The sequence below is a fragment of the Macaca nemestrina genome, chromosome 8 (genome assembly GCF_043159975.1).
Source record: "Macaca nemestrina isolate mMacNem1 chromosome 8, mMacNem.hap1, whole genome shotgun sequence".
NCBI classification, from domain to species: domain Eukaryota; kingdom Metazoa; phylum Chordata; class Mammalia; order Primates; family Cercopithecidae; genus Macaca; species Macaca nemestrina.
In genome coordinates, this window is record NC_092132.1 from 127,128,201 (window position 1) to 127,141,164 (window position 12,964).

Consider the following 12,964-nt stretch of genomic DNA (forward strand, 5'->3'; position numbering starts at 1 on the left):
CATAATGGCAGGTACCTGTAATCCCAGCTACTTGGGAGGCTGAGGCAGGAGAATCGCTTGAACCAGGAGGGAGACGTTGCAGTGAGCTGATATCGTGCCATTCACTTCAGCCTGGGCAACAGAACAAGACTGTCTTAAAAAAAAAAGGGCCGGGCGCGGTGGCTCAAGCCTGTAATCCCAGCACTTTGGGAGGCCGAGGCGGGCGGATCACAAGGTCAGGAGATCGAGACCACAGTGAAACCCCGTCTCTACTAAAAATACAAAAAATTAGCCGGGCGCGGTGGCGGGCGCCTGTAGTCCTAGCTACTCAGGAGGCTGAGGCAGGAGAATGGCGTGAACCCAGGAGGTGGAGCTTGCAGTGAGCCGAGATCGCGCCACTGCACTCCAGCCTGGGCAACAGCGTGAGACTCCGTCTCAAAAAAAAAAAAAAAAAAAAAAAAAGAAGCAGTGATGGTTGCACAGCTCTGTGAATGTACTAAAAACTGTTGAACTGCACGTTTTAAAAAGGTGAATTTTATGGTATGTGAATTGTATCTCAAAAAATATTACTCATCAATAAAAATCAATTAGCGATTATTAAAAAATAAACTGGGGGAGGGGGAGCTGGGCTGAGGCAGGAGAATCACTTGAATCCAGGAGGCAGAGGATGCAGCAAGCTGAGATTGTGCCACTGCACTCCAGCCTGGGTGACAGAGTAAGACTCTATCTCAAAAATGAAAAATAAATAAAGAAAGAAAGAGGTAAATAAACTCCTTTTGCATCAATATGAAACAGCCAACTCTCTGCAGACCATAGGGACTATGATGAATGCAGAACATGAAGAGCTGATGCAAAAAGTGTTCTGGTGACAAGGAGGACACTGATGTCAGAGACGGGAGTGAACAGTTACAATGTTTCCTAAACTGGGAGAGTTGGGGAAAAGCAGTATTTAAGTTAATGTATTATGTTATTAGCGTGTGATTGAAAATGTATCGCTAAAATAATTTTTCAACATTATCCTACAAAGTTTACATATGAAAATCAGCTTTTTAATTTTTTTTTTAGCAACCCTCCTTATTGGGAGAACAGAGCCGCCTTATGTCAGGCACACATAATATGTACCCAATGCCAGTTGTGTGTCAGGCACCAGGCTGTGTCCTTGGGATATAAGAGTGACTCTCCACACAGATATGGTTCTTTCCTCAACAGGGCTTATGGCCTAGTTTGTCTGAATTAAAAAGGAGCTCAAGGCCGGGCGCGGTGGCTCACGCCTGTAATCCCAGCACTTTGGGAGGCCGAGGCGGGCGGATCACAAGGTCAGGAGATCGAGACCACGGTGAAACCCCGTCTCTACTAAAAATACAAAAAACTAGCCGGGCGCGGTGGTGGGCGCCTGTAGTCCCAGCTACTCAGGAGGCTGAGGCAGGAGAATGGCGTAAACCCAGGAGGCGGAGCTTGCAGTGAGCCGAGATCGCGCCACTGCACTCCAGCCTGGGCGACAGAGCGAGAATCCGTCTCAAAAAAAAAAAAAAAAAAAAAAAAAAAAAAAAAAAGGAGCTCAAGTTTGAGGTCATTTTTATGAAAGGTTTGTAGAATGGATGATAATATCTTACAAGAGATGTTCTTAATCTTTTGGGGTCACAGGTGCCTTGGAGAGTCAGATGATAGCAATGAACTTTCTTTCATAAACATACGCATTTGCTCCGTGGTGAGAATTACACATCTTTCAGAGAGTTCAAGTCTACAGCCCCTCCTGCCACTCACACATACATAAACCTGCCATGCCCCAGGCTAGACTTCCAACTTTGAGATTGTTCTTTTCCAAATCCATTTGCACCGACAGCCATTCTCCAGCTCCCATGACACATACACAATGAGCACCTCAAGAGCCTGAAACCCGGAAAGAATTCCAGATGACCTGCACCCCAGGAGGTCCATGGAAGGGATCTGGGCCTGGTAGGTACCTCGCCTTCTCACTCCAACCTTGGACAGGAATATTTCTCCCTGGTTTATATCGGGCACTTACCTAAGATCTGCTTTGAAGAAAGCTTTCCACTTGCTAAAAAGTCCCCACACCCCCTGATTGCACATACAAATAAAAAAACAGGAGGCTTGAACAGGCTTACCCAGGGGACTCACCCCATAGCATGTGATGGGATATGAAGGAGGCAGTGACTAGCCCAGGGCTCCTAGGCTCAAGGCAGCTCCTGTGCCCTCTTCTGGGGTCCCCGAGGGCATGAATACAGGCTGGGACTGAGTGTTCAGTGTTGGGTGCAGAAAGCATTTTTCTTTTCTCTTTTTTTTTTTTTTTTTGAGACAGTGTTTTGCTGTTTTGCCCAGCCAGGCTGGAGTGCAATGGCATGATCTTGGCTCACTGCAACCTCTGCCTTCCAGGTTCAAGCGATTCTCCTGCCTCAGCTTCCTGGGTAGCTGGGAATACAGGCATGCACCACCACGCCTGGCTAATTTTGCATTTTTAGTAGAGACGGGGTTTCTCCATGTTGGTCAGGCTGGTCTCAAACTCCCAACCTCAAGTGATCTGCCCACCTTGGCCTCCCAAAGCGCTGGGATTATAGGCGTGAGCCACCACGCTTGGCCCAGAAAGCGTTTTTCTATACAGGGTCAAGTAAAGAGGGGGAGAGGGCTCAGAGGCTACACTGGTGATAATGCAGATAAATGAGGTGATTGTCGACCAAGTGTTTGCAAATCTTGAGCTTCCCAGGGCCAGAAAGCTCAGAGTCCAGCAGCCATGGCAGGTGCTATGTTTGTGTACACTGGAGGTCAAAGTCCAAGTTACTAAAAACTGTCAGTCTGTGCCTTGTAAATCTTTCCCATTTTCCCAGAGCATTGTACCCTCTGCCGAGGATGCCTAACTTCTTTCCTCCTCCCCTTCTTTCTCCTCTCATTCAGCCTGGCCTACCTAGTTAGACTCAACAGCAGGAGGAGGAGAGACAAGGGAAAGGTAAGACTCGTAGAGATTAGAGAGAGTTAGGAGTGGTTTAGTAAAGAAATGATGAAGTTCCTGCCCTACATTGCTGACTCCCTCTTTCTGGGCTGTAGGAAATCTCCACCTTCAGGACAGGCAAGAAGGGCATGCTAACCACAGGGCAAGAATTCAAGAGGCTTGGGATGTGGCCCCTATTCTAGTTGCAACTGGCTGTTGCGACACCCACTGTGGGGAATGAGGAAGCGCTGTCTGGCTCACTGCCTGTGAGCCAGGCGTGAGTGTACAGGGAAGGAGGGATCCCTTTTCACAGGCCCAGGGAAATACAATTTTCTATCCTTGGAATTTGAGGGTATAAGGAAGAAGAACAAAATAAAAGGCATCTCCCTGCTCTGGAGGAATGTAGCATCAGGTTGAGAAATAGATTCTGGGAGATCCCAGGATGCAAAGAAGCCCAGAAGTTGCCATGGGGAGCTCAGATGTCCTCCAAAAGGGTGGGTCACCAACTGAACCTTAAAGGAGTAAGTAGGACTGGTGAAGTGCATGGGGCTGGGATTCCAAACAGGACACAGGACTTGAGTAGAGGCTTACCAGAGACTGGGGCGCACACCAGGCTGGCTGGGGCTTCATTTGGAAGGTATGGGGAAAGTTCAGTTAGAAGAACAGATCAAGGTTGGATTACGGGAAGCACTGAATGGTAAATTTAAGGGGGCTGGATTTGCCTGGGGGCATTGGAGAGTTTCCAAAGGAACCAGGGATAGGACGAGGCTCTTGGGTAAAAATATGAAGCAATATTAGGTAATATGATTTGGGTCGGAGTAGGGGCCACAGAAATGGGAAGGAAGGAATGAAAGGCATGAAGAAAGAATCTGCAGGATTGAGTGATGGGCAAGATACGAGCAGAGAAAAGCGGAGGCGTGGAAAAAGGGGAGGCAATAGCAAGGTTTCTGACCTGAGCGTGTGGGAGAGGAACAACCCCATGAAGAGGAGAGAAGCCAGGAGGAAGAGATGGTTTGGCGTGAGAAAAGGAGGAGTTTAATTTCTGAGATACAGCATTTAAGAAAACAAGCTCTTCAAGTGGGAATATCTTACAGACTCTTAGAAGCGAGGCCTAAGGGAGGGAGGGAGGGTCCTGGGAATCATCACATCTGGGTGGTCACTGGAGACATGATGGAGAAGGGGCCTGTGGATCTAAGTGCATATTCCTGACTTGATACTTCAAGGGGCTGCCAGACAGAGGTTGGGACAGGCTGGCATTTAACACACTCCTAGCAGAGGGGAGGCCCAGGGGGAAGCGGCTGGGCTGAGAATCAAGAATATGGAAGACAGAGGTGAAGAATGGTGGGTTCCTCACGGATGTTCTCATAAGTCCTGTATCTCTCAAATTCATCAAAGAACCAATTTCAACTCAGAGAAAGAAGCCTCCAGGGGCTGCCTGGATGCTCCATGGGACCGCAAAGCATCTGAGTTATGCAATTTATTCAGATGTGTGAGGCCTGAACCATTACAACACTCTCTTATCTGCCCCCCTGGGAGTTTGAGCTCTCCTCACTCTCATCCACTCTACAATCCGGAATCTGACCCTGGCACCTCCATCCAAGTCAGTGTGGTCAACAGCTCCCTACTGCCTTCAGAATAAAGCCCCACAGCTGCCTGGGACTTCCAGAATAACTCTCAAACACATTGGCCTCCCTGTCCAAGCCTTATCTTCCTTTCCACTCCCATCTCTGATTCCCTTTTGCCACTCTTGACTCCACCCAAAATGAATCACTCAAACCACACCTCTCCATCTCTCTGCTGTTATTTATACTCTTCTTTGACTACAGCCACCACCTCAAGTTCCCACAGTGTATCCTGTCTATCCTTTCAGAGTTTTGCCAAATGCCGTCTCCTCCAGGAAGCATTCCCAGAGTCCATAGCCAGAAGGAATCTCTGTCCTGCAATCTCATAGCACTTCATGCCTCTTTTATGGCACAACATTATTTACCTTTAAATAACTTAGAGTTAAATAAATACCATACAGTTCTTTATCTTCATGTATTGCCTCCCCTACCATACTATAAAGTTTGTGAGGACAGATATAATTCCTCAAATTTTGGGGAAGAAGTGGTGGTTCATGCCTGTAATCCCAACACTCTGGGAGGCCGAAGCAGAACTGCTTGAGCCCAGGTGTTCAACACCAGCCTGGGCAACATAGCAAGACATCGTCTCTAAAAAATTTTAAAAATTAGCCAGGTGCAGTGTTGTGTGTGCCTGTGGTCCCAGCTACTCAGGAGGCTGAGGCTGGAGGATTGCTTGAGTCCGAAAGGTCAAGGTTGCAGTGAGGCGTGATTGCACCACTGTACTCCAGCCTGAGCAACAGAGTGAGATTCTGTCTCAAAATAAGATTTAAAAAATTGGGGGAAGAAAAACTATACCTTGAGAGTAAAGGGGGTGATGGGGAGAAACATTCAGCAAGTGCCTAGAACAAATTACAAATGAGCAAAGTAAGGCTCAGAGAGGTTCTATCACTTGGCGATGTCAGACAGGCAGAGTGTGACAGAGTCGAGAGTCAAACCCACCACGTTCTGATCCCAAATTCATTACTTTTCCTGGGACAATGCCTGTGATGTTTCATGGGGGATTTTCACACAGTCAAGTATTTCTCTCCATGACCCTACTAGGGAGGCAGTACTAATTCTTCATCTTCAAATGAGAAAAGGGAGGCTTGAAGAGGAAAGAGATTTAGCCAATGTCCCCCAGTTAACAGGTGAGAGGATCTACACCAAAGTCCACGCCTCCTGCCCTCTCTCTTGCCTCTCGCCCAGGCTGAAAAACTGCCTGAGCTTCTGCCTGTAATGAGCTGGGGGCTGGGATTCAAGCTTGCTGTGAGTCACTTGCAGCTATCTCAGTTGGCACTGCTGTCTGCCAGCGCCAAACATCTGCCTAAATAGCAGAGGGGATGTGATCGGATGCTGCCGAGAGCCTCTGCAGAGGTGCAAAGTGCAGCAGCATCAGATCTCCCATAACCTACCTGGGGCGGGACCTGGGGGCGGGGACTGTGTACACCCAAGCTGGGTGAGAGGGGTTGGGTTTTGACTGCAAATGCTCCCAGAGAACACAGAAAAGCACTTGAGGTTCCCAGAGCAGTGGGATGGACATAGTACATTAATTGAGAAATCAGAAAATGGGCTGGGTGTGGTGGCTCATGCCAGTAATCCTAGCACTTTGAGAGGCTGAGGGGAGTGGATCACCTGAGGTCAGGAGTTTGAGACTAGCCTGGCCAATATGGTGAAACCCCGTTTCTACTAAAAATAAAAGAATTAGCCAGGGATGGTGGTGGGTGCCTGTAATCTCAGCTACTCGGGAGGCTGAGGCAGAAGAACCTCTTGAACCCGGGAGGTGGAGGTTGTAGAAAGAAAATAAGCCAGGTGTGGTGGCATGTGCCTGTAGTCTTGGCTCATGCCCCTGCGCCCAAGTGAGATTTCATCTCAAAAAAAAACAAAGAAAGAAAGAAAGAAAGAAAGCAGAAAATGATGGTGCTCCAAGTGGCCAGAACCACCACAGGGGCCATTCTGTCCCAGGAGAGAAGGGAACCCCCAGAAAAGCAAAACCCAAACTCAGGTCAGAATTCCCAGTAGACCACCCCCCGTCAATCACCCCCATATACACCAGTGGGACTGCTATGGCTTGTGGGGGGGCAGGTTCTCACAGAATCAGGTGCAAGGCCCTCAAGAAAGGAAGCACATTAAAAGGGGGTCTGCCCCCACAATTACTGGGAGAATTGGCCGAATTTAAAGGAAGACAAATGCAGGAGATGCGAATTAAACCCGGTACCGAGCTCTAAACCCTAGGCGAGGTGGATTCTTTGAGCGCCCCTGTCTCTAGTGAGTGATCTTGCCAGATTCTGTGTGGGTGGATTTCAGAACATAAAAGGAAGAGAGAGAACTGGAGAGGGGGAAGATGTTAGTGAACAGAGCCAAGCTAGGAAACAGGAAGGCTTGCCTCCCGCAGGTATTGGCCATTGCTGATCTTGGTTCTAGTCACACTGACTGGCTGCCTCATAAAAGCAGCAACCACCTGAGCGCTGGGAAAAGGTAAGAGTCCACGAAGACCACAAAACTCAGAGCAGTGTCCAGTCCTGCAGCCTGCCTATAGCCTACCTGGAGGGTCTCCCGAAAATTAAACTCCGCATTCACACCAACCTGCCCATTGCATCTAGGTGAAAAGTGCATTGGAACATGCAGCTTCAAGTCTGCTCTCTTAATAAACTGTCGCTATGAGTAATAATTATTCCTTGAGAAACAGCAGAGTGACTCAAAAAGCTGTCCCCTCCCCCTCTGCCGCCCCCTCGCACAGCTCCCAGCTTTGTACACAGTATTAGGAGGCCTAGAAAGTGAAGCCACCATTTCCTCCTGCCTGTCAGCTCTCTGAACACTTTAAATGACCATCTGGACTTCAGTGCTGGATGGGCATTCGTAGACAGTCTCTTTGCTGTCTAAAGAGTTAATTAGGGCTGGCTGTTCCCCAAACACAGTGAACTGAGAGTGGCGCTAGGCAGAAATAAACCTCATTGAATACCTGATGTATGCTTGTGAGACAGTGCTCAGGGGAAACTGCCTGATGACTCGCAGAAGAGGCCCTATAACCTCTGGAAAAATAAATGGCGCTGACCCACCAGCTCAGATATGGCCATACGTGTAAAGACACCGGAGAGCTCACACTTATTGGATGTGTATCATCTGCCTAATTATGGGACTGAATGTTTTATTGTACTTTGACTGTATTATTATTAAGTGGGTGCATAAGACGCTATTATTAAGCGGGTGCATCTGGGTTGTTGAAATATCAAAATAGTCCATCCTCGTTGGAAATGTCCATGCTACAGCCCCCCAAAGGCCTGTTTCTTCCACCCCCAGACTCCCCAAGATGCACTGACGGGGTAAGCCTGGCATGGAAGGGGGCTTCTCTGATGCTGCTCAGGGTAAAGGTGGTGTCTGTTCTGTTTGATCTATACTCAGGCGTTAGTAGCTGTATTTTGAATATCTCTCTAATGTATACTACCTCATGCCACCCTCACCCGAAGCCCTGTTGTTGTCTCCATCTTGCAGATAGGAAGCTAGGGCTAACTCACCTACCTAAGGCTACTCACGGGGTCCCAGACCTGGGCTGGAACCCAGGCAGACTGACTCTGAGCCCGAGCTCTTGAACATCTGACTGCTTGGACAGATAAGGCATATCAGTGTTGCAGAGTCACCACTATCCCTGCTCTTTCTCCTCGACCCTGGAACTGACCTATACTCTACAAGAAACTCTTCATCCTCAAGCCAGCGAAACTTATCTTCATTACCACACTTTCAGCCCCAGGCACGTCGCAGCTCTGCACCTCTACTCCATCCCCCGATGTGGCCATCTACCTGGGAGGCCAGAGTCACGTGGTCCTGAGACATAGGGGTCCCAGGCAGGGGAAACTAGAGACTGAGTGATCTACCATGCAGGGTAGCCCCAGGGTAGCCTCCCTCCCCTCCCTAGCCTCACCATCAGTTTCCTTTGTCCTAGCAGTATTTGGGGCACATGGAGCTACTGTCATCACTATGCAGAGCTAAGTGCCAAGGGACTTGGACCTTCTCCAGAGTCCTCTGCATGACAAAACATGGCCAGAGCTGCAAAGGGAAGACTGAGGCTGACACAGGTGGGAGTTTGTGTCTCTGAAGGATGCATGATGCTAGAAAGGTTGCATATAGCCAGACGCGGTGACTCAGGCCTGTAATCCCAGCACTTTGGGAGGCTGAGGCGGGTGGATCACGAGGTCAAGAGATTGAGACTCTCCTGGCCAACACAGTGAAACCCCGTCTCTACTAAAAATACAAAAATTAGTGGAACGTGGTGGTGCATGCCTGTAGTCCCAGCTACTTGGGAGGCTGAGGCAGGAGAATCACTTGAACCCAAGAGGCGGAGGTTGCAGTGAGCTGAGATTGCACCACTGCACTCCAGCCTGGGCAAGAGAGTGAGACTCCACCTCAAAAAAAAAAAAAAAAAAAAAAAAGGTTGCACACAAGGGCTCCTTCCTTGAAGATCTTCTCTAAGTTGGACACTGCCTAGTCTAGAATGAATTAGGTCCATCCTGGCTAGCGTTATGAGAAGGGCTATGTCTTCTGAAAGACCTGCTTGGTCCCCAAACTGTGCTCACATCAATCAAGGTTCACTCAACGTGGAGTGCTGTTTCCCTGAGATTCTGCATGGGCTCTATAGCCATACTTAGGGAATGACATGTGTCTTTTTATGCAGGACTGATCATAACCTTGCAAATATTCAAGACACAAGTCCAAGTGCAGGCTCATTTGAACGTTTCATAGAAACGTTAGGTGTTCAGTGGAACACCTCTATCCATCTCACGCCATAGGATCTCTCTCAACACCACCTGGGCAAACCATCTAAGGACCTGGGGACAAAATGTTTATCACAGGGGGATGGGGAGGTTCAGCCACTGGAAAGAAGGACCATTTTTAACCTAGCCGTTCCCGCAAAGGAAACACACTTTCCATTTCCTCTTTCTCCTAACGAATTCTAACTTCCTCTAGGTTCCCTTTTAGGAGGACCCTAATTTGTTGTTACAAATGCTCCCATTAAAGTCAAAATCCAGTTCACAAGGCACCCTCGCTTGCTCTATCTCTTAGCACTACTTTTCTAATAAGGAACTCATCCTAAAACTGGGACTCATGACAGCCAAATTTCATGGCCCATTTGTCTGCACTGAATATTTTATGTGGATTCTCTACTTTAATTCATTCACATTTCCCTTCAGTTAATTCTACTTTGAGTCACTCTCTGCCCACCCACCATCCCTCAAGAAGAGCGTTATATCTCCACCCCTTGAAGCAGGTCATATGGGAAGGGAGTAGCAAAGCTAAAAACATAATGTAGACTCTGCCCCCAACCCAAGGGCTAACCCCAGGTGTTCTCACTGGACGCAGAAACCCTACCCTGTATTTTGCCTGAGACCTCCAAGTGCTCACTTGTGGAAGTAAATGAACCCAAACACTCTGTGGCTGTTGTTTTGCTCACCCCTGTGAAGGTGTTGCAAAATTCAATATGCACCATGTTTCCTTTAGTACTCACTAGGCAATTTACATACATTATCAGGGATCCTCCCAACCACCTGCACAGATATTCCTGCCCTCGTTTCAGAAAAGAGGATTCTGAAGGTCAGAGAAGCTCACCAGTCTACACGGATTTGAACCCAGATCTGTCTGGATTTAATGCTGTTTCTTTCTGAGGTACCATACTCCTTTCACCTGTATAGATGAGTAAACTGACCAAGGAATTGATCTTTTTTGTCTTTTAAATAATAGCGTCAATCAGTGAATGAGCTCAAAAATAAAATCCAGGAGGAATGGTTACAAGATAAACCTGAGACTGTTCTCAGAGTGCCTGGGCAGTTTCCAGCCCTTACTTCCCAGCATTGCGCCAACCTTAGCTTCTCCTAGAGTAGGGTTGCCAAATACAGGACACCCAGTTACATGTGAATTTCAGAGAAACAGTGAATAATGTTTGAGTATAAGTATGTTCCACATAGTTCATGAGACATATTTGTATTGGAAAAAAAAAACCTTGAGTGCTTATCTGAAATTCAAATCTGAGTGTCCTGTGCTTTTATTGGCTAAATCTGGCAACCCCTTTCTGCTGGGAAGTCTCCTGCCTGGCTCCAGGTCCCAAGTGTTGCTCCAACAGAAGTTGCCATGGCAGCCTGGCAGGCCTTCCAAAACCTTCTAGAGCGGTCTCCACTCACCCCTGCAGCTTCCCCTCGCCCCTGCATGTTCTAGGCTCCCAACAAGCCCAGCTACTTTCATTTTCCTGGATGCTTCCCGCTGCTTCCAGCCTCCTGCTGCTTTTAGCCTCTGGTCTCTGCACTTGCTGTTCTTTCCCCTCTTCTCTTGCCTGGCTAATTTCTAGTCATCCTTCAGCTCTCAACTTGGAGTCACTTCTGCCAGGAAACCCACCTGGCCATTGCTGATTGGCTCCCCCCACAGCCCTCTAGTGCACGGTTGGATAGTACCCTGTACCTTCCCCTGGCAGCCTCCCTCAACCACCCCCTATCCCACACTGCCCTGGTGAGCAGAGGCCATGCCACACTCACCTTGTCCCCACACCTTGCACCTGCACCGGGCCACAGGCGGGAAGCCAGTGAGTGCCTCCTGAATGAATGACTGCAGACTGTCCCGCCAATGCTGGGGCTCTCCAGTGTGACTACTTCCTTCCTCCCTTCTGTCTTTAGTCACTTTTTCATCAGTGTCCTCCTCCCCCTCCCCTAGAGTGGTTGTGAAAGACAGGGCCGTCAGTAACAGCACTCGGGGTGAACAGAGAGCATCCTACGTGGAGGGGCCTCCCAGCACCCACCACCGGGTCACGCCAGGTGCACGGCCCCAGTGGGCTAAGACCCAACCACAGCGCAGCTTCCGAGTCCCTCTTGGCTAATGCCACCTCTAGGCACAACTTTCTGCTCTTGTCCTCCCGCTGGCCCCTTAAATGAGCGGACTTGGGTTTTGCTCCCAGTTTGGGGTATAGGGAGATGCCGGTATCATGTGGTCGAGGCTTAGGGCAGGTGGCAGGGCTTACAGAACATCACCCATATGCCGCTCCACGCTCACCCACCCAAAGCGGTGCCCACGCTCAGCCTGACAGCAGGCAGAGGCAGCTCCAAACTTAACCCTTGAGTGGCACTCAGGAGGTGGCTTCTCAAGGAACCAGAGTGGCCAGTGTTGACTACACACACACATACACACACACACACACACACACACGAGCTCCCCTGCCCCCCAGAACACCCCTGCTTCCTCCAGCCAGGGCTTGATTCAGAAGATGACCTCTCAGGGGCAAGGAGTGGCTGCAGGAGAGTTGGGGTGGGCTGTGGGTGAGACTATGACCCCAGGGGCTGCAGAAGGGCCCAGGAGGAGCGGGGAGCGGGGCGGGAGCAGGCAGAGGTCTGAGGCAGGATCTGAAACTCCGTGGCTCCCTAACCTGACCTTTAGAGGCAGCAGCCTGCCTGTGCCCTCACACTGTCACCCCTAGCGTCCCCCAGCCTCCCCTGTCTGAATATGTTGAGAGGACAAAGAGGGAGAAACACCCTATAGTGTCAAATTTACTCCTAAAATAGAACCCCTCTTCCCCGCGGAAGGCTGGCGAGCTCCAGGCGTGTGCACAGCACCCACGGTTCCGATTTCCTGGGTCTGGCTGTTTTTCCGGGAACTCCCAGCTCAGGTGCCCAGGATCCCGGAATTGTCGTCCCCAACCCCTGCCATTCGGTCAAGCCTCCAACTTCTGCCGGGCACAGCGCTCAGCCCTGGCTCGCGGGAGGGACTCACCCAGGGAGGCGCGGACTCCGGCGATTGCTCCCTCTGGCCCCACCAGGTGAGCCGGGACGGCGGCAGGTACAGGTAAGTCGGCCGGGCAGGTAGGTGTGCAGCGGCTCCGGAGGCTGTGGCTGAGTAAAAGGGCTGACAGGTTAGATTCCCCCTCCTCCTCTGAGTTGTTAACCACACCCCTGCTGCTCTCCTCCCCACTTCCTTAAAGGGTGGGGTGTGTTGTCTGTGTGTGCCGGCTACAGCCTCTTACCATAAACTCTGAAATAGAAGCTGCCACCAATTCCCTGAGCGCCAGGCAGACCGGAGGGGCGATCTCTGCCATCCCCCCGGCCGCAAATGGGATCCTCAGATGTTATGTGCCCCTTGTGAGCAGCTGATTCCCCAATTCCTAACACCCCTCCATCCTCTGCCCACTCCACCTGCAGCCTTTTGGAGGCCAAAAGGTGTGTGTAGGGAGGTGGGGGCAGGGCGGGCAGGGGAAACCAACTTCTCAGGCTGGTTCTCCCCCAATCCCCCCGCAGTGGGAGATGTTACCTATATGGTACTCTGAGCACCTGTGTCCTAATCTCTCCATGTCCTAAAGTGGCCCCAGTCCCTTTGCAGGCATGAAAAATCATAAATATCACCAGGGATTTGGGCAGAACCGGTCCAGGTCCCTGAACACCGAAGACCAGGTCCCTGAGCTGTGACCAAGTAGGGT

The 12,964-nt window shown here is 50.0% G+C and overlaps 1 protein-coding gene across 5 annotated transcripts in view; it reads right to left on the reverse strand.

Moving 5' to 3' along the window:
* LOC105482017 (protein tyrosine kinase 2 beta) overlaps window positions 1-12,443 on the reverse strand; it is a 136,041-nt gene extending 123,598 nt beyond the window's left edge. For 2 of the 5 annotated variants that reach the window (XM_011741865.2, XM_011741866.2), the window contains exon 1: window positions 12,265-12,443. The gene's annotated coding sequence lies outside the window, so the exon portion shown is untranslated. Of the gene's footprint in view, window positions 1-11,039; window positions 11,211-12,264 lie in introns of all 5 variants that reach the window. The other 3 variants (XM_011741861.2, XM_011741864.2, XM_011741862.3) reach the window with 2 other exon arrangements.
* Between the last annotated feature and the right edge of the window lie 521 nt (window positions 12,444-12,964).